The sequence below is a fragment of the Sapajus apella genome, unplaced genomic scaffold (genome assembly GCF_009761245.1).
Source record: "Sapajus apella isolate SASKATOON/1434 unplaced genomic scaffold, GSC_monkey_1.0 scaffold13, whole genome shotgun sequence".
Classification (NCBI taxonomy): domain Eukaryota; kingdom Metazoa; phylum Chordata; class Mammalia; order Primates; family Cebidae; genus Sapajus; species Sapajus apella.
Window position 1 is genome coordinate 15,977,173 of NW_022436953.1, and position 21,310 is coordinate 15,998,482.

The 21,310-nt window shown below is 39.0% G+C and overlaps 1 protein-coding gene across 7 annotated transcripts in view; it reads left to right on the forward strand.

The window, feature by feature from the left end:
- Positions 1-21,310, forward strand: part of VTI1A (vesicle transport through interaction with t-SNAREs 1A) — a 374,621-nt gene that overhangs the window by 203,357 nt on the left and 149,954 nt on the right. The gene's annotated exons all lie outside the window — the stretch shown is intronic.

Consider the following 21,310-nt stretch of genomic DNA (forward strand, 5'->3'; position numbering starts at 1 on the left):
AGCTTGAACAAAGAATTGGACAAAACGCACAAACAAAACAAGGAAAGATTTAAGCAACAAAAGCAGAGATTTATTGAAAATCAAAGTACTCTCCACAGGTTGGGGGTGACCCAAGCAGAGGGGCTCAAGAGCCCCATTACAGAATTTTCTGGGGTTTAAATACCCTCAAGAGGTTTCCATTTGGTGTACGTTCTTTGTAACGAATGGTGTACGCCCTCTGTAAATGAAGAGGATGAAGTAAAGTTACAAAGTCATTTACTCGGTATACACCCTATGTAAATGGAGAGGATATTTTCTGTCATAGCTGAAGTGTTTCCATTTGATTTAGTTCTAGGAAGTCAGCATGAATCAGCCTTAAGTTTCCTGCCTCCAGACCCTATTCTCCTGCCTCTGTAAGAGGGCAATTTTTTTTCATTTTGCTGTGTATTCCTGTCCTTTTATTTGATTTATGACACTCAAAAAGTCATATAATATCCAGCCTCCTTCTTTGGCATGTGTTTATGCCAAGTGTAGCTCCGAATTGCACAACCAGAATGCCCATGACGTTGGCCACCTGTGCCCTGGGGAAGGCACAGTGCACCACAGTGGCCATATTATCAGCTTAGGGATCAGTCTGGCTTGGGTTTTGAATACTGGCCAACCTTGGGAAAATTATTTAACTTCTCTGAGCTTCCAATTCCTTGTCTTTAAATGGGATTAATAATAATTGACTTTGTGTGGTGGTTGTGAAGATTAAATGCAGTATCCATTAAGTGCTTAGTACAATGGCTAGTATAAAATGAAGCAGTCAATAAATAGTAGCCCAAAATAAAAACCTTTCCCTGGAGGGGAGCATTCATTGCAGTATTTTATACACAGCCTGTAAGCAATAAACTTTTGTTGGCTATATATTGAATGTATGCCGTCATTTTTTTCATCCCCCAGGGTTTCAACCTGCGTGCTTGTTTTTCCCCTCAAAAAAGTTCCGTCCCAACTTGTTAATTCTCTTAGGAGGAAGTTTGGTAAAAGACTCAGTTTTAGTGGTTGCCTAATAGAGTCTATTCAGATATAATTAAAAATTCTTCCTACAGTTATGCTAATAAGTTCACTATACAGCCTGGCTGATGAAGTCTAATAAATTCCCCATTGTATTTAGAAGCAATGGTAGCTTTGTTTTATTCTGTATTTTAGAAACTCCCAATGTCATAGTGCTTGCTAAGAAAAGCAAACAATAGTAAACTTTTTTGTTGTTAGGAGCTTTACTAAAAGAAGTCTCTAAGTGCATATGTGCTTATGTACTCTCCTTCCAAGGTCACACTAATACGTCAGTTTACAGAATGAATAATTCTTTAGTGTGCTTCACCTGACATTGACCAGCAATTAGCATCTGATAAGCACGATTATCAGAATCCATATTATTTAGTCTTTTCTTCAATCTCATAAGGATTTCATAAAGATTAGGAAACCTTATCTCCTTCTTATCTTTTATTTTTTTACAGGACAATAATTTGGGCTCAATTTAGATCTTTTACTGGGCATACATCTCAAATTGAAAAATAATATTAAGATCACATCACCTTAGAACTCTGTCAGAATATACCCTACAGTCATCCATTCTTTTTCTTATACTTTTCTCCATTTGTTCACTAGTTCTCTTGTCTTGAGTTTTGCTATTTTCCATGTCTCAAAATGTCACTGTCTAAAATGCAAGTCTCTTCTGCGTTAAAATTTTGAGTAATAAAATGCCTCCATCTTTTGTCTGCCTCATGATACAGCATAAATTCTCCCACTTCCTCTGTAGATTGATCTGGCTTACCCATGTGTGTGAATAAAACTTTATTTACAAAAATAAGTCACAGGGTGGAATTGGCTAAGCTGCCCTAGCTTGCCAACCCTTACAGTAAAACACTGGTTTTCGAAGAATAGTCTTAGGGAATGAGCATCACCAGCAGATTCCGAATACTTGTTAGTAATGTAACTTACTTTCTTTCTTTCTTTTTATTATTATTATTTTTTAAATTTTTTTTTGCACTTTATGTTCTGGCGCACATGTGAAGAACATGCAGGATTGTTGCATAGGTACATAGATAGCAATCTGGTTTGCTGGCTCCATCCCCATCACCTATATCTGGCATTTCTCCCCATGTTATCCCTCCCCAACTCCCTACCCCTCACTGTCCCTGCCCTAGTCCCTCCCAACAGACCTCAGTGTGTGATGCTCCCCTCCTTGTGTCCGTGTGTTCTCATTGTTCAACACCTGCCTATGAGTGAGAACATGTGCTGTTTGATTTTATGTTCTTGTGTCAGTTTGCTGAGAATGATAGTTTCCAGATTCATCCATGTCCCTACAAAGGACATGAACTCATTGTTTTTTATGGCTGCATAGTATTCCATGGTGTATATGTGCCACATTTTTCCTGTCCAGTCTATCATCGATGGGCATTTGGGTTGGTTCCAAGTCTTTGCTATTGGAAACATTGCTGCAATGAACATACGTGTGCATGTGTCTTTATAATAATAGAACGATTTATAATCCTTTGGATATATACCCAGTAATGGGATTGCTGGGTCAGATGGAATTTCTATTTCTAGGTCCTTGAAGAATTGCCACACTGTCTTCCACAATGGTTGAACTAATACTCCCACCGACAGTGTAAAAGTGTTCCTATTTCTCCACATCCTCTTCAGCATCTGTTGTCTCCAGATTTTTTAATGATCGCCATTCTAACTGGCGTGAGATGGTATCTCAATGTAGTTTTGATTTGCATTTTTCTAATAACCAGTGATGATGAGCATTTTTCATATGTTTGTTGGCCTCATATATGTCTTCTTTTGAAAAGTGTCTGTTCATATCCTTCGCCCACTTTTGAATGGGTTTGTTTCTTTTTTTAATTGTAAATCTGTTTTAGTTCTTTATAAATTCTGGATATAAGTCCTTTGTCAGATGGATAGACTGCAAAAAATTTTTCCCATTCTGTTGGTTGCTGCTTCACTCTAATGTTTGTTTCTTTTGCTGTGCAGAAGCTCTGGAATTTAATTAGGTCCCATTAGTCTATTTTGGCTTTTGTTGCCAATGCTTTTGGTGTTTTAGTCATGAAGCCCTCACCTGTGCTATTTCCTGAATGGTTTTGCCTAAGTTGTCTTCTAGGGTTTTTATGGTGTTAGGTCTTATGTTTAAGTCTTTAATCCATCTGAAGTTAATTTTAGTGTAAGGTGTCAGGAAGGGGTCCAGTTTCTGCTTTCTGCACATGGCTAGTCAGTTTTCTCAACACCATTTATTAAACAGGGAATCCTTTCCCCATTGCTTGTTTTTGTCAGGTTTGTCAAAGATCAGATGGTTGTAGATGTGTGGCATTGTCTTCGGGGCCTCTATTCTGTTCCATTGGTCTCTATCTCTGTTTTGGTACCAGTACCATGCTGTCTTGATTACTGTAGCCTTATAGTATAGTTTGAAGTCAGGTAGCATGATGCCTCTAGCTTTGTTCTTTTTGCTTTGAATTCACATCTCTCTTTTGGTTCCATATGAAGTTAAAGGTGGTTTTTGCCAGTTTTGTGAAGAGGGTCATAGGTAGCTTGATGAGGATACCATTGAATTTATATATTACTTTGGGCAGTATGGCCATTTTCACAATATTGATTCTTCCTAAACGAGAGCATGGAATGTTTCTCCATCTGTTTGTGTCCTCTCTTATTTCCTTGAGCAGTGGTTTGTAGTTCTCCTTGAAGAGGTCCTTTACATCCTTTGTTAGTTGTATTCCTAGGCATTTTATTATCTTTGTAGCAATTGTGAATGGCAGTTCATTTTTGATTTGGCTCTCTTTAAGTCTGTTATTGGTGTATAGGAATGCATGTGATTTTTGCACATTGATTTTGTATCCTGAGACTTTGCTGAAGTTGCTTATCAGTTTCAGGAGATTTGGGACTGAGACAATGGGGTCTTCTAAATATACAATCATGTCGTCTGCAAATAGAGACAATTTGACTTCCTTCTTTCCTAATTGAATACGCTTTATTTCTTTTTCTTGCCTGATTGTTCTGGCTAGAACTTCCAATACTATATTGATTAGGAGTGGTGAGAGAGAGCATCCTTATCTAGTGCCAGATTTCAGAGGGAATGCTTCCAGTTTTTGCTCATTCAGTATGATATTGGCTATGGGTTTGTCATAAATAGCTTTTATTATTTTGAGATACGTTCCATCAATACCTAGCTTATTGAGAGTTTTTAGCATAAAGGGCTGTTGAATTTTGTCAAAGGCTTTCTCTGTGTCTATGGAGATAATAATGTGGTTTTTGTCTTTGGTTCTGTTTATGTGGTGGATTTATAGACTTGTGTATGTTGAACCAGCCTTGCATCCCCAGGATGAAGCCTACTTGATTGTGATGGATAACCCTGTTGATGTGCTGTTGCAATTGGTTTGCCAGTATTTTATTGAAGATTTTTTACATCTGTGTTCATCATCGATATTGGCCTGAAGTTTTCTTTTCTTGTTGAGTCTCTGCTGGGTTTTGTTATCAGGATGATGTTGGTCTCATAAAATGATTTGGGAAGGATTCCCTCTTTTTGGATTGTTTGGAATAGTTTCAGAAGGAGTGTTACCACCTTCTCTTTGTATGTCTGGTGGAATTCAGCTGTGAACCCATCTAGACCTGGGCTTTTTTTGGTTGGTAGGCTATTAATTGCTGCCTCAACTTCAGCGCTTGTAATTGGTCTATTCAGGGTTTCAACTTCTTCCTGGTTTAGGCTTGGGAGGATGCAAGTGTCCAGGAATTTAACCATTTCTTCCAGGTTTACTTGTTTATGTGCATAGAGTTCTTTGTAGTAATCTCTGATGGTAGTTTGTATTTCTGTGGAATCTGTGGTGATATCTCCTTTATCTTTTTTTATTGCATCTATTTGATTCTTCTCTCTTTTCTTTTTTTATTCTGGCTAGTGGTCTATTTTGTTGAACTTTTCAAAAAACCATCTCCTGGATTTATTGATTTTTTGAAGGGTTTTTTGTGTCTCTATCTCCTTCAGTTCTGTTCTGATCTTAGTTATTTCTTGTCTTCTGCTAGCTTTTGAGTGTTTTTGATCTTGCTCCTCTAGTTCTTTCAATTTTGATGATAGGGTGTCAATTTTAGATCTTTCCTCGCTTCTCATGTGGGTGTTTATTGCTATAAATTTTCCTCTAGACACTGCTTTAAATGTGTCCCAGAGATTCTGGTATGTTGTGTCTTTGTTCTTGTTGGTTTCTAAGAACATCTTTATTTCTGCCTTTCCATTGTTTATCCAGTCAACATTCAAGAGCCAGTTGTTAAGTTTCCATGAAGTTGTGTGGTTCTGAGCTAGTTTCTTAACCCTGAGTTCTAATTTGATTGCACTGTGGTCTGAGATTTCCTTTTTTTTTTTTTTTCACATCTGCTGAGGAGTGATTTACTTCCAATTATGTGGTCAATTTTAGAGGTGAGATGTGGTACTGAAAAGAATGTATATTCTGTGGATTTGGGTGGAGAGTTCTGTAAATATCTATTAGGTTTGCTTGGTCCAGATCTGAGTTCAAGTCCTGGATATACTTGTTAATTTTCTGTCTCGTTGATCTGTCTGATATTGACAGTGGATTTCTCAAGTCTCCCACTATTATTGTGTGGGATCTCTTTGTAGGTTGTTAAGAACTTGTTTTATATGTCTGGGTGCTCCTGTATTGGGTGCATATATATTTTGGATCATTAGCTCTTCTTGTTGCATTGATCCTTTTACCATTATGTAATGCCTTTCTTTGTCTCTTTTGATCTTTGTTGGCTTAAAGTCTATTTTATCAGAGGCTAGGATTGCAACTCTTGATTTTTTTTGCTCTCTGTTTGCTTGGTAAATCTTCCTCCATCCCTTGTTTTGAGCCTGTGTGTATCCTTGCACATGAGATGGGTTTCCTGAATACAGCACACTGATGGGTTTTGACTTTTTGTCTAATTTGCCAGTCTGTGTCTTTTGATTGGGGCATTTAGCCCATTTACATTTAAGGTTAATATTGTTATGTGTGAATTTGATCCTGCCATTTTGATGCCACCTCTTTTTTTTTTTTTTTTTACATTAGTTGATGCAGTTTCTTCATTGTGTTGATACTCTTTACCATTTGGTACATTTTTGGAGTGGCTGGTACCGGTTATTCCTTTCTATGTTTAGGGCTTCTTTCAGGAGCTCTTGTAAGGTAGGCCTGGTGCTGATGAAATCTCTGAGCAATTGCCTGTCAGTAAAGGATTTTATTTCTCCTTCACTTATGAAGCTTAGTTTGGCTGGATATGAAATTCTAGGTTGAAAGTTCTTTTCTTTAAGGATGTTGAATATTGTCCCCCCACTCTCTTCTGGCTTGTAGGGTGTTGAATATTGGCACCCACTCTCTTCTGGTTTGTAGGGTTTCTGCTGAGAGAGCCGCTGTGAGTCTGATGGGCTTCCCTTTGTGAGTAATCTGACCTTTCTCTCTGGCTGCCCTTAGCATTTTTTCCTTCATATCAACCCTGGTGAATCTGACGATTATGTGCCTTGTGGTTGCTCTTCTTGAGGAATATCTTTGTGGTGTTCTTCATATTTCCTGGTCTTGAATATTGGCCTGTCTTGCTAGATTGGGGAAGTTCTCTTGGATAATATCCTGAAGAGTGTTTTTCAACTTGGATTCATTCTCTCCGTCACTTTCAGGTATACGTATCAAACGTACATTAGGTCTTTTCACATAATCCCATATTTATTGGAGGCTTTGTTCATTTCTTTTCACTCTTTTTTCTGTAATCTTGCCTTTTCATTTTATTTCATTGAGTTTATCCTCAATCTCTGATATCCTTCCTTCTGCTTGGTCGATTCAGCTATTGAAACTAATGTATGCTTTGTGAAGTTCTCGTGTTGTTTTTCAGCTCCATCAATTCCTTTATATTCCTCTCTAAGTTGTTTATTCTCATTAGCATTTCATGAAACCTTTTTTCAGCATTCTTAGTTTCTTTTCTTTGGGTCAGAACACGTTCTTTTAGCTCAGAGAAGTTTGTTATTACCCACCTTCTGAAGCCTGTTTCTGTCAATTCATCAGACTCATTCTCCATCTAGCCTTGTTCCCTTGCTGGTGAGGAGTTGTGATCCCTTGCAGGAGAGGCATTCTGGTTTTGGTGTTTTCATCCTTTTTGCACTGGTTTCTTCCCATCTTTGTGGGTTTATCTACCTGTGGTCTTTGTAGTTGGTGACTTTCAGATGGGGTCTCTGAGTGGACGTCCTTTTTGTTGATGTTGAAGTTATTTCTTTCTGTTTTTTAGTTTTCCTTCTAACAGTCAGGCCCCCTGCTGTAGGACTGCTGGAGGTCCACTCCAGACCTTGCTTGCCGAGAGATCGCCTGCAGTGGCTGCAGAACAGTAAGGGTTGCTGCCAGTTTCTTCTTCTGTTATCTTTGTCCCTGAGGGCTACCCGCCAGCTGTCAGTCTGAGCTCTCCTTTACTGTGACTCTTTGGATATATGGGGGTTAGGGAGCTACTTGAGGAGACAGTCTGTCCCTTATAGGAGCTAAAGTGGTGAGCTGTGAGCTCCGTTATTCCCTTCAGAGCTGCTGGGCAGGTACGTTTAAGTCTGCTGCAGCGGAACTCATAAATGACTTTTTTTCCCAGCTGTTCGGTCCTGGGAAGGTGGGGCTTTATTTATAAGTTTCTGTCATGCTGCTGCCTTTTTTCAGGGATGCCCTGCCCAGCAAGGAGGTAGCCTAGCCACAGTCTGCCAGCAGAGGTGTTGCCGTGCTGCTGTGGGCTCTGCCCAGCTGCTGTGTGAACTTCCTTGCAGTTTTGTTTATAGAGGTATAGTTAAAACTGCCTCGGTAATGGGGGTCTGCCTCAGTAATTGCAGACTGCCTCAGTAATGGTGGATGCCCTTCCCCCCACAGAGCTGATCCATCCCGGGTCCAGCTGTGCTTGCTGTGAAACTCTCAGTCCAGAGCATTTCAGATTGCTAGTCTTTGTGGAGGTGGGACCAGCCAAGCCAGATCACCTGGCTGTCTGTTTCAGGCCCCTTTTTTTCAGCTGAACAGGTGACTGTCTCCAAGGCGTTCCAGGCACCAGTTGAAATGGCACCCAGATTTGTGTGAGTTTTTGTGCGGAGACCCACTGCACCGGCTGAAACAGCTGTGCTGGAGACTTGTGATGCTTTTTCACCTGGGAATCTCGTGGTCTGTGTGCAGTAAAAATTTATTTGGAAATGCAGTAATCATTCACCCTCTGTGTTTTCACTGGGAACTGCAATCCAGAGCTGTTCCTATTCATCCATCTTGTCCAGGGTCCTAGAAATGTAACTCCTTGGCTGGCGTGGTGGTTCATGCCTGTAATCCCAACACTTTGGGAGGGTGAGGCAGGCAGATCACGAGGTCAAGAGATTGAGACCATCATGGCTAATGTGGTGAAACCCCGTCTCTACTAAAAATACAAAAATTAGCTGGGCATGGTGGCGCACACCTGTAGTCCCAGCTACTCGGGAGGCTGAGGCAGGAGAATTGCTTGAACCCAGGAGACGGAGGTTGCGGTGAGCCAAGATCGCGCCATTGCACTCCAGCCTGGGTAACAAGAGCGAAACTCCGTCTCAAAAAAAAAAAAAAAAAAATGTTTTTAATTAGGAAGGAAAGGAAATGTAATGGTGGTCTTTGAAAAAGACAAACTAAGAAACATGACAAATTTTGTTCTTGAAAGCAGCCTAAAACTGTATAGATGTATTCCTTTTTTCATAATTTAAGTAAATCTTATGAGTACCAAAGGCCCAGAACTAAAGGGATAAAGGTCAGTCCCAGGGCCAGGTATGTTGGACTAGAAAATGTTGAAGAATGAAGGCCAGTGGCATTTGGCATGACTGACAGACTTTCTTTTTTTTTTTTTTGAGATGGAGTCTTGCTTTGTCACTCATGCTGGAGTGTAGTGGTGCAATCTCAACTCACTGTAACCTCCACCTTCTGGGTTCAAGCAATTCTCCTGCCTTAGCTCCCTCAGTAGGTGGGATTATAGGTGCATGCCACCACACCTGGCTAATTTTTTTTTGTATCTGTAGTAGAAACAGGGTTTTACCATGTTGGGGGGCTGCTCTCAAACTCCTGACCTCATGATCTGCCCACCTCAGCCTCCCAAAGTGCTGGGATTACAGGCGTGAGCCACCACACCCAGCCTACTGACAGACATTTTTTTAAGTATACATGTCCATGCTCCATATCTAGGGAATTAGTTAGCCTATAATAAGGGCTGCACAACTCTGTTTATTAAAAGTTTCCTAGATGATTCTGGTACACACTAGCAAATGAGAATCTTTGCCTGAGTCTGTGACCTTCAAATTGCAGTCATCTCACTTAGGTCTTTAAAGCAAATATATGCAGAAAATCTGAGAATGAGAACACTAGCTAGAAGCTGAGAAGTGGAGAACTCAAACAATTACCATTTGTCAAGTTTCTGTTGTCAATTGAGAAAAGATCCCAGTGCCGTAGACCCAGGATAGCAAATGGGTCTTACCCCCTGTGCCAACCATGATCAGCTGCTTGACTGCCTGGGGTGTTTCAAGGAGAGGGTGTGTTGTAAGTTGTGTTCAGGACACTGTGATTGATTGATGATACCTGCCAGCTGTTTGATGTTTAGGAGATGTGGCGTGCATGGCATATGTTTGTTGACCTTGTCCTCAGGGTTATATAACTGAATAGAAGAAATGATATTTTGTTGAAAAATTCAATAAACTGATTTACCTCTCTGAATTTTTCTTTCCAAATCTTTTTTTTTTTTTAAAAAAAAAAAAAAAAAAAAAAAAAAAAGCAGGATCTTTCTCTGTCACTCAAGCTGGTCTAGAATGCTTGGGCTCAAGCAATCCTCCTGCCTCAGCCTCCTGAGTGACTGGGGATATACAGGAGCATACCACACTTGGCTGATTTTGTTTTTGTTTTTGTTTTTTAGAGGCAGGATTTCCCTCCATTGCCCAGGCTTATCTCAAACTCCTGGGCTCAAGTGATCCTTGATCTGCCTCAGCCTCCCAAAGTGCTGGGATTACAGGCATCAGCCACCACCAGTCTATAAACTTTATTTCTCTAATCTTAAGGCTCCTTTAATGTCAGTCTTCTCACTTTCTTAATTTTCCCTCCTCATGATTTCCTACCAGGTATTTCTTGAATGTTAATCATCCTTGATATGGTTTGGATCTTTGTCCCCACAAAAATCTTAGGTTCAATTTTTAACCCCCCATGTTGGAGCTGGGGCCTGGTGGGAGGTGATTGGATTGGATCATGAGAGTGGTCTCTCATGGTTTAGTGCCATCCCGACAGTGCCGGTCTCCTAATAGCAAGTGAATTATCACAATATCAGGTTGTTTAAAAGTGGATAGCACTTTCCCCTCACTCTCTTGATTCTGCCCCTGCCAAGTAAGCCATGCCTGTCCCCACTTCGCTTTCTGCCATGACTTAAAGCTCTTTGAAGCCTCCCCCGGAAGCGGAAGCCACTGTGCTTCCTGTTACAACATGCAGAACCATGAGACGGTTAAATCTCTTTCCTGTCTCAGGGGTTTACTTTATAGCAATGTGAGAACAGGCTAATACAGTCCTTTAGGTAAAAACTTTGTGTTTCTTACAGCTCAAATATAGCAGCCTTTAAGTGTAAGGTCTGTTCTCTTCTTGTATCCATTGTCCTGTTTTTCAGGCTTAATAACGTTACCTTTTCCATCTATTCAGTGTATCTATAGTTTCTTCTCCTATTTTAACCTAGATATCTTATTTCTTTCTGTGTGCTCAGAAGAGTTAAGATATATAAAAATACTATATAAAACATAACATTTTATATTTATGAGTCAGTGTAAACATTTGTCCAGGCTTTGAGTTGGGGCACAAATTAGATTTTTTTTTTTTTTAGTATAAGAGGTATAAGAAGACAATAGGCCAGACATGGTGGTTCACTCCTGTAATCCCAGCACTTTGAGAGTCCAAGGCGGATGGATCACAAGATTAAGAGATCGAGACCATCCTAGCCAACATGGTGATATCCCGTCTCTACTAAAAATATAAAAACGAGCTGGGCATGGTGCCGTGTGCCTGTAGTCCCAGCTACTCGGGAAGCTGAGGCAGGAGAATTGCTTGAACCTGGGAGGTGGAGGTTGCAGAGATCACATCATTGCACTGCAGCCTGGTGACAGAGCAAGACTCTGTCTAAGAAGAAGGAGAAGGAGAAGAAGAAGAAGACAGTAACTTCAACTTCTTCCAGATGAGTTCTAAATATTTTGTATGAATCAAAAATATTCTCTGCCACCTCCCCATCTCACACATATATAATACATACAAATTAAATAAAAATAGATCAAAGACCTAAGTCTAAGAACGTAAACTATAAAACCCTTAGAAGAAAATATAGAGAAAAACCTTCGTGGCATGAAGTTGGATGAAGTTGGCAGTGGATTCTTAGGTATGACACCAAAAGTACAAGCAACAGAAGAAAAATACAGATTAGACTTTATGAAAGTTAAAAACTTTTATACATCAAAGAACAGTATAGTGTGTGTGTGTGTGTGTGTGTGTGTGTGTGTGTGCCTTAAAACTGAACAACAAAAATAGTTTAGTATTAGGATGCCTTGTCCTCTACATTGTGACGCATGTTTGTTTTGTTTTTAATTTGTTTTGGTTGTTGTTAATGCAAAGATCAAAGGCATAGGAGTCAGGAGACTTAGGATCATGGTTGTGGCTCTGTGGGTAATTAGCAACATGATTGGGGTGATCTTGGAGATCTCCACCTCCCAACTTCCTGCATTCTAGTTTGTTCATTTGCTAAATTACTTTTTTTTTTTTTTTTCCCAAGAGACAGGGTCTCTCTCTGTCACCCAGACTGGAGTGCAGTGGGGCAGTCATAGCTCACTGCAGCTCAATCTCCTGACCTCAAGTGATCCTCCTGCCTCAGCTTCCTGAGTAGCTGATACCACAGGCATGCCTCGACACGCCCAGCTAATTTTTACTTTTTTAAGAGACGGTGATCTCATTATGTTGCCCAGGATGGTCTCAATCTCCTGGCCTCAAGTGATCCTCCCAGCTCAGCCTCCAAAATGCACTGGTATTCATAGCATGAGCCACCATGCCCAGCTCACTTGCGCCATTACTTTTACAGCCCACATTTGTTCTAAAAATTTTGTATTCTATTTGTATAAATGTATAAAGGACTTGACCTTATTTTTAAGTTGAGTGATTCCAATGAACAAAAATTTCCTGAGCACCTGCATATGTCCTATACTGCCTCTTAAAATGCAGCGTATACCAAGAAGGAGACATGGCCTCATCTTTAAAGTCATTTAGAGTCTAATGGAAAAGAACATTTAAGCAAGGAGCCACAAACATCTATTCCTTCGGCAGCCAAGCAGAGAACAGAAATGAGTGAAACAAGCCAGTAGGGAGGTGACAAACTGGATAGAACCTGGCTCTTCTAAAGAGAGAAGCTGTAACTCAGTTCCAGCCTGTGTTTACCAAGTGGGAATGGGAACTCAGTGTTGCCAGATATTCCAAATTTCAAAAGAAACTAGAAGTTTATCATTTTATATGAAACCTCCTGTTGAAAAATTTTTTTGTTGTGATTGCCAACTGGCTCAAAAATGCTTAAAATAGTGTTTCATAAAAGCAAAACACGTTTGCTAGCCACGTAAGTCCTGCGGTCCACCCAATAGTGACTTCTCAAATAAACAGATAATTAAAAAGCTATACATTCAGTGATAGCAAAGTGTGCAGAGTTCACAAAGAGTACAGATAGTGATTAACTCAGCTCAGAATGATTTCTAAAAAGCCTTTCTAATTACTTTCTAGTCACTTCTCAATTCTTTAAGCACTTTTTGTTTTTTTAGAATGAGTAATTCATTTACCCTGGAGAGCTGGATGACGCTGAACACGTCTCCCTTGTCTGTTAAGTAAATACTTGTTTGGTAAATTCCACAAGTGAGCCTTTGGAATGTGTTTTGACAGTTTTGCCCATTCAGGTTTTCTGCTGCTTCATCTCCTGGCTTTTTACAGGCTTTACTGAATTGTGAAAAAGGGATGTCCTTCCTGCTGCTCAAGTCTCATTTTATAGAATAGAATGGATTCATTCTCGTTTTTGAATGGAGCTGTAATTAACATGGTTCCTTTTGTTTAACAACCTCAATTTACATAGTACCTGCTCATTCCCGAGCATCATTACTGGTAGCACAGCTTCATTGACTGATGTCTGAGGGCTCTGGGAATAGCGTTTGTTAATTGTCTGCAGCAAACCAGGTAACTAAGGGGAGGTTCTGCTACTATGACTTTGATGAAAGTAGCACTGATGATTTTTTTAATTGCTTAATGATAGATTTGATCATCTTAAAGCAAAATAGAATACATACTCAGCTGCTGCGAAGGTAATGTTATCTCATAATTGCTTAAACACACACAGACACACACACACACACACACACACACACACAGAGGCATGGTCTTTCACTGTATTTCTTTAAAAATGCGTTAAGTTTACCTTCAGTTGATATGAATGTATAATTTTTTAATAATGTCATCATCAAAGTGCCTGTAAATATTTTATAGTACATAGTAAATGCTAATGTCCTCAGCGGCCAAGCAGGCTACTGTAGGAAGCAGCCTAATGTTGAGTACTTAAGCAAAATGGAAACAATGTGATCTGCTTAAAAGCATTTAAGTTTCTGTTGTTTCAGGTTTTTAAAAACTTTATTCTGGGGGCAGGATGGGAATACATCTGTGAACCTAATTTGGCCCCATGCTCTAGTTTACTTATATGCTCTATGGAGAAAAAGAGGCATTCAGTGTTTAGAGTCACTGAATTCTTTTATTTATTTATTTATTTTAAGATGGAGTCTCACTCTGTGGCACAGGCTGGAGTGCAGTGAGTGGCGTGATCTCAGCTCACTGCAACCTGTGCCTCCCGGATTCAAGTGTCTCCTGCCTCTGTCTCCTGAGTAGATGCGACTACAGGCACACGCCACCATGCCCAGCTAATTTTTGTATTTTTAGTAGAGACGGGGTTTCACCATGTTGGCCAGGATAATCTCGATCTCTTGACCTTGTGATCCACCCACTTCAGCCTCCCAAAAGTGCTGGGATCACAGGCATGAGCCACCGCGCCCAGCCTGAGTTCTAATATTTTAAAGCCAGAAGGGACACTAAAGATCATCTAGTCTAAGACTCATTTTACATTTAAGGAAACTGAGGCCCAGAGAAAGGGAATTTTTACCTAAATTAAACCCCAAGTGAACACTTCTTGATTTCTTTGAGTGAGTCTTAAAGACAAGAGAATTTGGAGATCATTTTAGAGATGGTTGTATTTCCTCATTCTCCAATACAGTGGGCACTAACCACATGTAGGTACTGACCACTTGAAATGTGGATAGTGCTACTGAGAAACTAAAGTCTTATTTTATTTTATTAATTTAAGTTTAAATAGCCCCATGTGGCTAGTGGATACTGTATTATATTGGAGAAACTCAGAAATTAAGGCTTTTATCCCTAATTTATTACAGTCTACCTTAAATAAATATGCCACTTTACATATAAGTCAAGAGCCAGTCAACAGTATACTTCTGTTTACCTCCTCTTCATCTTTTGTGCTATGGTTTTCATACATTTTGCGTCTGCATATGTTATCGCTATTTTTATTTTAAGCTGTTTGAAAGAATATAAGAGAAAAATGCTTTTATTTTTATTTTTTTATTTATTTTTGAGACAGGGTCTGTCTGTGTCAGCCAAGCTGGAGTGCAGTGGCACGATCTCGCCTCACTGCAACCTCCGCCTCCTGGGTTCAGCTGATTCTCCCACATCAGCCTCCAGAATAGCTGGTACTACAGGCATGTGCCACCATGCATGGCTAAGGTTTTGTGTTTTTTGGTAGCTATGAGGTTTCACCAAGTTGGCCAGGCTGGTCTCAAACTCCTGACCTCAAGTGATCTGCCCTCCTCGGCCTTCCAAAGTGCTGAGATTATAGGCGCACCCCATCACTTGGCTAATTTTTGTATTTTTTAGTAGAGACAGAGTTTTGCCATGTTGGTCAGCCTGATCAAGAACCCTTGGCTTCAAGTAATCCACCCACCTCAGCCTCCCAGAGTGCTGAGATTATAGGCATGAGCCACCGCACCTGGCCTGCTTTTATGTTTCTGGTGTTCATCATTCTTTCTTGTACATCTGGGTTTCCATCTAGTGTGATTTCCCTTCAGCCTGAATAATTTCCCTTAACATTATCTGCAGCTTACTTCTGCTGGGTAATACTTTTTGGTTATCAAAAAATATCTTTATTTCACCTGAATTTTTGTAGGCTTTTATTGCTGGATATGGAATAATAGAATGACCTTTTATTTTTTCTTTTAGCACCTTAGAACATTGTTCCATTGTGTGTTTATATTGTCTCTGGTGAAAATTCAGCCTTATTCTTATTATTGCTCTCCTGAATGTGTCTTTTGTTCCACTGTTAAGATTTTTTTTTTTTTTTTTTTTTTTGAGAGCTGGAGTACAGTGATGCAGTCTCAGCTCACTGCAACCACCTCCTCCTGGGTTCAAGTAGTTCTCATGCCTCAGTCTCCCGAGTAGAGTAACTGGGACTTCAGGCGCCCACCACCATGCCCAGCTAATTTTTGTATGTTTAGTAGATGGGATTTCACCATGTTGGCCAGGCTGGTCTTGAACTCCTGACCTCAGGTGGTCTGCCTGCCTTGGCCTCCCAAGGTGCTGGAATTACAGGATGAGCCACCGCACCCAGCCGAGATTTTAAATTTATCTTTAATTTTCAGAAATTTGACTATGAGATAAGCAGGTATGTTTTTTATCATATTTCTCTTGCTCAGAGGTTGTTAAACTTCTTTGGTATGTGGATTAGCTTTTTAAAAAAATACAAATCGGAAAAGTTTGACAATTCTTCAGATATTTATTCCATACTATTTTTTTGTCTCTAATAATCTCTTTTTCTGGGAATCTGATAACATGTGTGTAAGACCACTTGTTATAATCTCACAAGTTATTGATGCTGTGTTCATTTTTTTAACTTTTTTTCCTCCTTCAGTTTGGATAGTTTCTATTAATTATATTTATGTTCAGTGATCTTTCATTCTATAGTAAAGGATATTCTATCTGGTACACGTAGTGAATTAATTTTAATTTTTTTTTCACTCGAATTTTATTTGGTTTCTTTTTAGAGTTTCCATTTGTCTCTTGATAAACTCATACCTTCAGCAATTATGTTTATCTTTTCTTATAAATTCTTTAACACAATTATAATAGTTCTAAAATCTTTGTCTGCTAACAGTAGTGACTAGAATCTATTGGTCTACTCATATAGACTGCATTTTTCTCTTGATGATTATTCTTTCATGCCTTTTGGCATGTTATAATTTTATAGTATTCCACACATTATATAAAAAAGAACAAGAAAATCTGAAATATAACACCCTGGGTTTGTTTTCCTCTAAAAACATTTTACTCTATCTTGTATTTAGATAATAGAAGGATCAGATTCTCCCAAAAGTTGAGTTGGTGCTGAGCTGAAGCTGTAGTAAGATTGGATTCATCTGTGATTAGCGTACTCCCAACCTGTGTTTATGCCGCTTCTTAAAAACAAACAAACAAAACATATTGTCAGTGTTTGAGCTGGGAGTGATCTGCAGTTTCAGATATTTTTTAGTTCACCTTTAGATTCAACTCTGACAGCGTCTTAAAATATAAGCACACAAGAATGTGTGGGAATATGTGATTTCTCTTTACCGACCAGCTCCTTCTTTATTGCCTCTTATTTGGCAAATTTGAAGATTTAGGGAGAAATATCAGACCAAGCAATTTGTTTTTGTGTTTAGAGTTCATCTAGATTCCATTCTGTTTTGTAAGCCTAAATCATCATTTAATGCCTGATGATTTCTCTCATCCCTATAAATTGCATTTATGTCAGGCTCATTCTCAGAACAGGCACTTGCACTATGTCAAAGTTGGTATCAAAGTTGCCACAACTGTTTGCTCACACATGAAGCACTTGTTTCTCTCTAGAATTCATCAGAGCTTTTTCCCATCTATTTACTTCCTCCAGGAAAGTTTGGTGACTATTTTGTCTGCATTTTCTTGTTTCCATCATTTGCATCTTTCTATGGCATCTTTCTACATCCTAACTGGAAACAGAAGTTCCTCACATGTCTTAGGTTGTCAAATAATTAAAGATGTGAAGAGCTGTTTTCCATTGTCCTATTTTTCCAGGTATCAGAAATTCAAAAGACTCTTTATGCCTGAGTGACATCAGTATAGAGGATAACCTAGCTATTCAGTGTGTGATAGCAGAGGCAGTGCCCAGGAAGGTATGCTAAATGCTAAAGAGGGACTGACCCAACCACTCCATGATCATATCCCTCCTGAGAAAGCTATATGTGAATCCATCCCTCTGCCTCTTGAAGCAGCAAGTTTTCTACCTTTATTAGACTCACTGGCCAGAAGTTTCCGAGTCCTGTTCAAAATTCAGTGCTCCAAATTGTTAGGAAATATCACTTCAAGTTTTTTCATCTGTCTGATTGATGTTCTGCAATACACATATGAAAACACACGCTTCAGCATAGCTCTTTTGCAGAACTGCTACACTTCATAAAAGTCCCTATATGCAAACAATAGTGGTATAACTGTGAATGCCTTCCACCTGCCACTAACATTGCTGGTGAAGTTTTCAAGTGCCAGAAGATAACCTTATTTTCTCTTAGTTCTTTAAGGAAGGCCCAACTTGCTGTTTTCACTTGTTAAGATAATTTGTTGGAAACTACATTCTTAACAAAATTTATAAAAAGAAAATTAAATAAATATAGGTGTGCTGAGGATAATCACTGTCTTCTGGAGACTGTCCTTTGTGTAGCATAATGCTTTTTTTATATATTTAATTTTAAATATTTTTAAATATTTAGAGTGTATCAAATGGGATATTTACTGGTGAATTAGATTTGAGGCTCCTTCCCTTTCAGCCAGTTTATAACATGATGTGAGCTTCAGTGAGTCCTGATTTCTTAGAGAATATTTTAAACTGCTCACCTCCAAACTACAGGTCTAATAAGTTTTTTATTAAAAAAGTGTTTATTCATGTTAGTCTTAAGGTAGACTTACACTGTTGTTCCAATGGCATTATTATTTTATGAGTGGAGAGACATGATGCTTTCAGTGATATAAGCTGATCAAATGAAGTCTTATTTTCATGATGTCAGGCCAGTCCTTCAGGACGTATGTTGCTAGATTTGAAGTTGTCTGCTTCTTCCTCTATTTCATTATAGGGCAGGAAAGCATTCAATACCTATTGTGTATGTCTTCCCAAAGATTGGAGAGTAAGATTGCACATGTGTTTCCCTATAAAAAGGGAGCTATGGATCAAGGATATGACTGATTCTGGGTAACTGTAAAAACAAAAATTCATGTGTTTGAGAGCTCTACTCCAAGGATGATTCCCAAGACCCCTGTGGAAAGGAGAGAAGTGCAGGAAGGAACTCTTCCTTCCAGGAATTCATTTATCATGCTCATACTGGCATGTAGAATTCCAGCATACAGCATCAGTTTTTATTTCTTGTTACAGTTCCCATTGTTTCTTAATCTCAAGAAGACCCTCGCAGTCAACAAGTACAATATTTATAAAATTTATGATTTCTCAAATACTGCAAAAGCAGCAGTATGGCTGTTCTATTCTTAAGGCACTATGGAAGTTAAAGAACTGAAAATTCAAATATTACATCTGCCGTTGCCTTAGGCCTCTGAGCTAGTGTTCTTTCTTTTTTGGTGTTTTTGGTGAATGCTTACATCTTAAGTTAAATTATTCAAGAAAAATAAACCTAACAATGTTTCTAATTATTTAATGAAATACTCACAAAACCGAAGATAGTCTGTATTAAAAATAATCCCCTCTAATTTGTTATCTTGTTTTGTTTTGGTTTGACTAGAAACATGGGCCCCACGGTGGAAAAATAAAAACCCAAATAACTTTCTTTACATGAATTATTTGTCATTCCATAATAGTAATCATTGTGATATATTTGGACTGAAATTTTCTTTAGTAGAGCCTTGAAATGGGAGACAGCACGTAAAAAATGAAAAAGAATTGTGTTTCCAACACTGCATGACCTTTGGGTGTTAAGAGCAGGAGGCAGACACTGTTGCCAATGTCTTCTCTTGCTAGATGGAGTTAGTACTTGAGATGCTGAGCTACATCTGGGGAGGCAAGGAGATTGTGGGAGTGGTTTATAACTCCTGAAAAGACCCAAATCTTCACTTCTTGTTCGTTGATTCCTTCAGCAGCAGACTATAGGTCCATTCAGAGTAGAACTTTCCCCTCAGTGAACCTGATAGGATGATGAATCTATTACCTGCTTTCTGATGTTGACTTCTCCAGAGCAAGAATAGGTCACAAACCTTACACATACTTTATTTAATTCTTTTACTTCTTCATTCTTTCCACAGATACCTACTGGGGTTACTATACTGGCCACAGACACAATAGTAATAGTCTATTTCCTCTTCGTTTTATTTTATTTTATTTTATTTATTTGAGATGGAGTTTCACTCTCGTTGCCCAGGCTGGAGTGCAATGGAGTGATCTCGGCCCACTGCAACCTCTCCCTCCAGGATTCAAGTGATTCTCCTGCCTCAGCCTCCTGAGGAGCTAAGATTACAGGCATGTGCCCCCACACCCGGCTAATTTTGTATTTTTAGTAGAGATGGGGTTTCTCCACGTTGGTCAGTCTGGTCATGAACTCTCGACCTCGGGTGATCCACCCGCCTCAGCCTCCCAAAGTGCTGGAATTTACAGTTGTGAGCCACTGCACCTGACCTCCTCTTCGTTTTAGATTACATGTGATAATACCATCAATCTGAACAGGAGAAAATATGATATAAATGGTATTTTGCTGAAATAATTACAGTATTCATGGTGCTCATATATATTAAAGGTTTTAAGTGAAAAATGAATTATAATTGCTATATTATGTTGATAAAAGAAATCCAATGTAAAAGTAATAACAGCATGACAAAGTTGAATATTGTCATGCAACAAAAGAAAAAAATTCAACTTTAGTTGTTTCCCTCTTCTCCATTATTGATATCATCTTCCACTTCTGTGATACTTCCTCTGGGAGCCACATATCTTACTCAATTTTACCTTAAGGATAAATTGTATGGGGTTAATAATAAAGAGCTGAAATGACTCTAAGAGGAGCCAATGTACTAGGAAAGAATGTTAAAAATTTGTATGCTGTCAAAAATATATTTATGATAGTGTATGTAATTGTTTTTCTATGAGTTGGATTTTCTGTCGTTAAGGGACTATGCAGTGCTTTTTCTGAAGTGCCTTGAAATGCAAACTCTTCTGTTAACACTTGTCTGTAACTCTTCTATAACAGTTCTTTAACTGCTTAATCCTCGCTACTGGCATGGAAGTTCCATGAATGCAAACACTTGTCGTTTCCTGGCCATATCCCTGGCACTTGTACCTGGCACGCAGTGGAGACTCAATGATTATTTGCTGAATGCTCTGACTCTTACATTCTACATCATGACATGGCTTTTTATGGGACCCTATGGCTTCCACAACATTTTTACTTAGGTTATCTCATTGGACCAACTTGGTGAGAAAGGCAAGACAGGCATTTCATCCTGTAAATAAAATTGCAGTTCAAGTGAGCAACAACACAACTAAGATAGGAGAATGTCAAAGTCATAATCGTCCATTGATGTTTTTATATCAATCAGTCATCATTCAATAAATGCTTATTGTTGTAGGCCAGTCCCTGTGCTAAATATTGTGACCGAATTACCTTATCAAACTCTTATAACAATCTCATGATGTAGTACTATTATTATTATGATTCTCATTGATGGATAAACTGAGGCACAATGAAGTTAGCCACACAGCTAGTAAAAGCCGGCGCTGGGATGTTAGCTCAGGCAGTGTGAGTTCACAGCCACAGCTCTCAGTGTTGCCTAACTACTGCTCTACATTTTTAGGGTGTTCTTTAAAAAAAAAAATCTAGCAGTCTGCATATATGAGCCAAATAACTACCGTGGTGACTTCTTACTGACTTCATTAAATTATTTGTTGTTATTTTTATAATAGATGCTTGTTTGAATACTTCTATATGTTAATAAGTCAGAAACGACTGTTATAGGTAGGTATGAGTAAAGAGACAATGCAAGAGGGAAAAGGAGAGAGAGATGTAAAACGAGGCAGTCAGACAGGTGGCCAAGATTATAAGAGAGGCGGATCAATTGGCATCCTTCTAGTATGGAATAAGGCACCTCCCAGGTAATGGAGAACGAGTCTGAAAACGATTTGTTCAAAGCAGCTGGATATTTGTGAGGTCAGGCCCTACCTACTG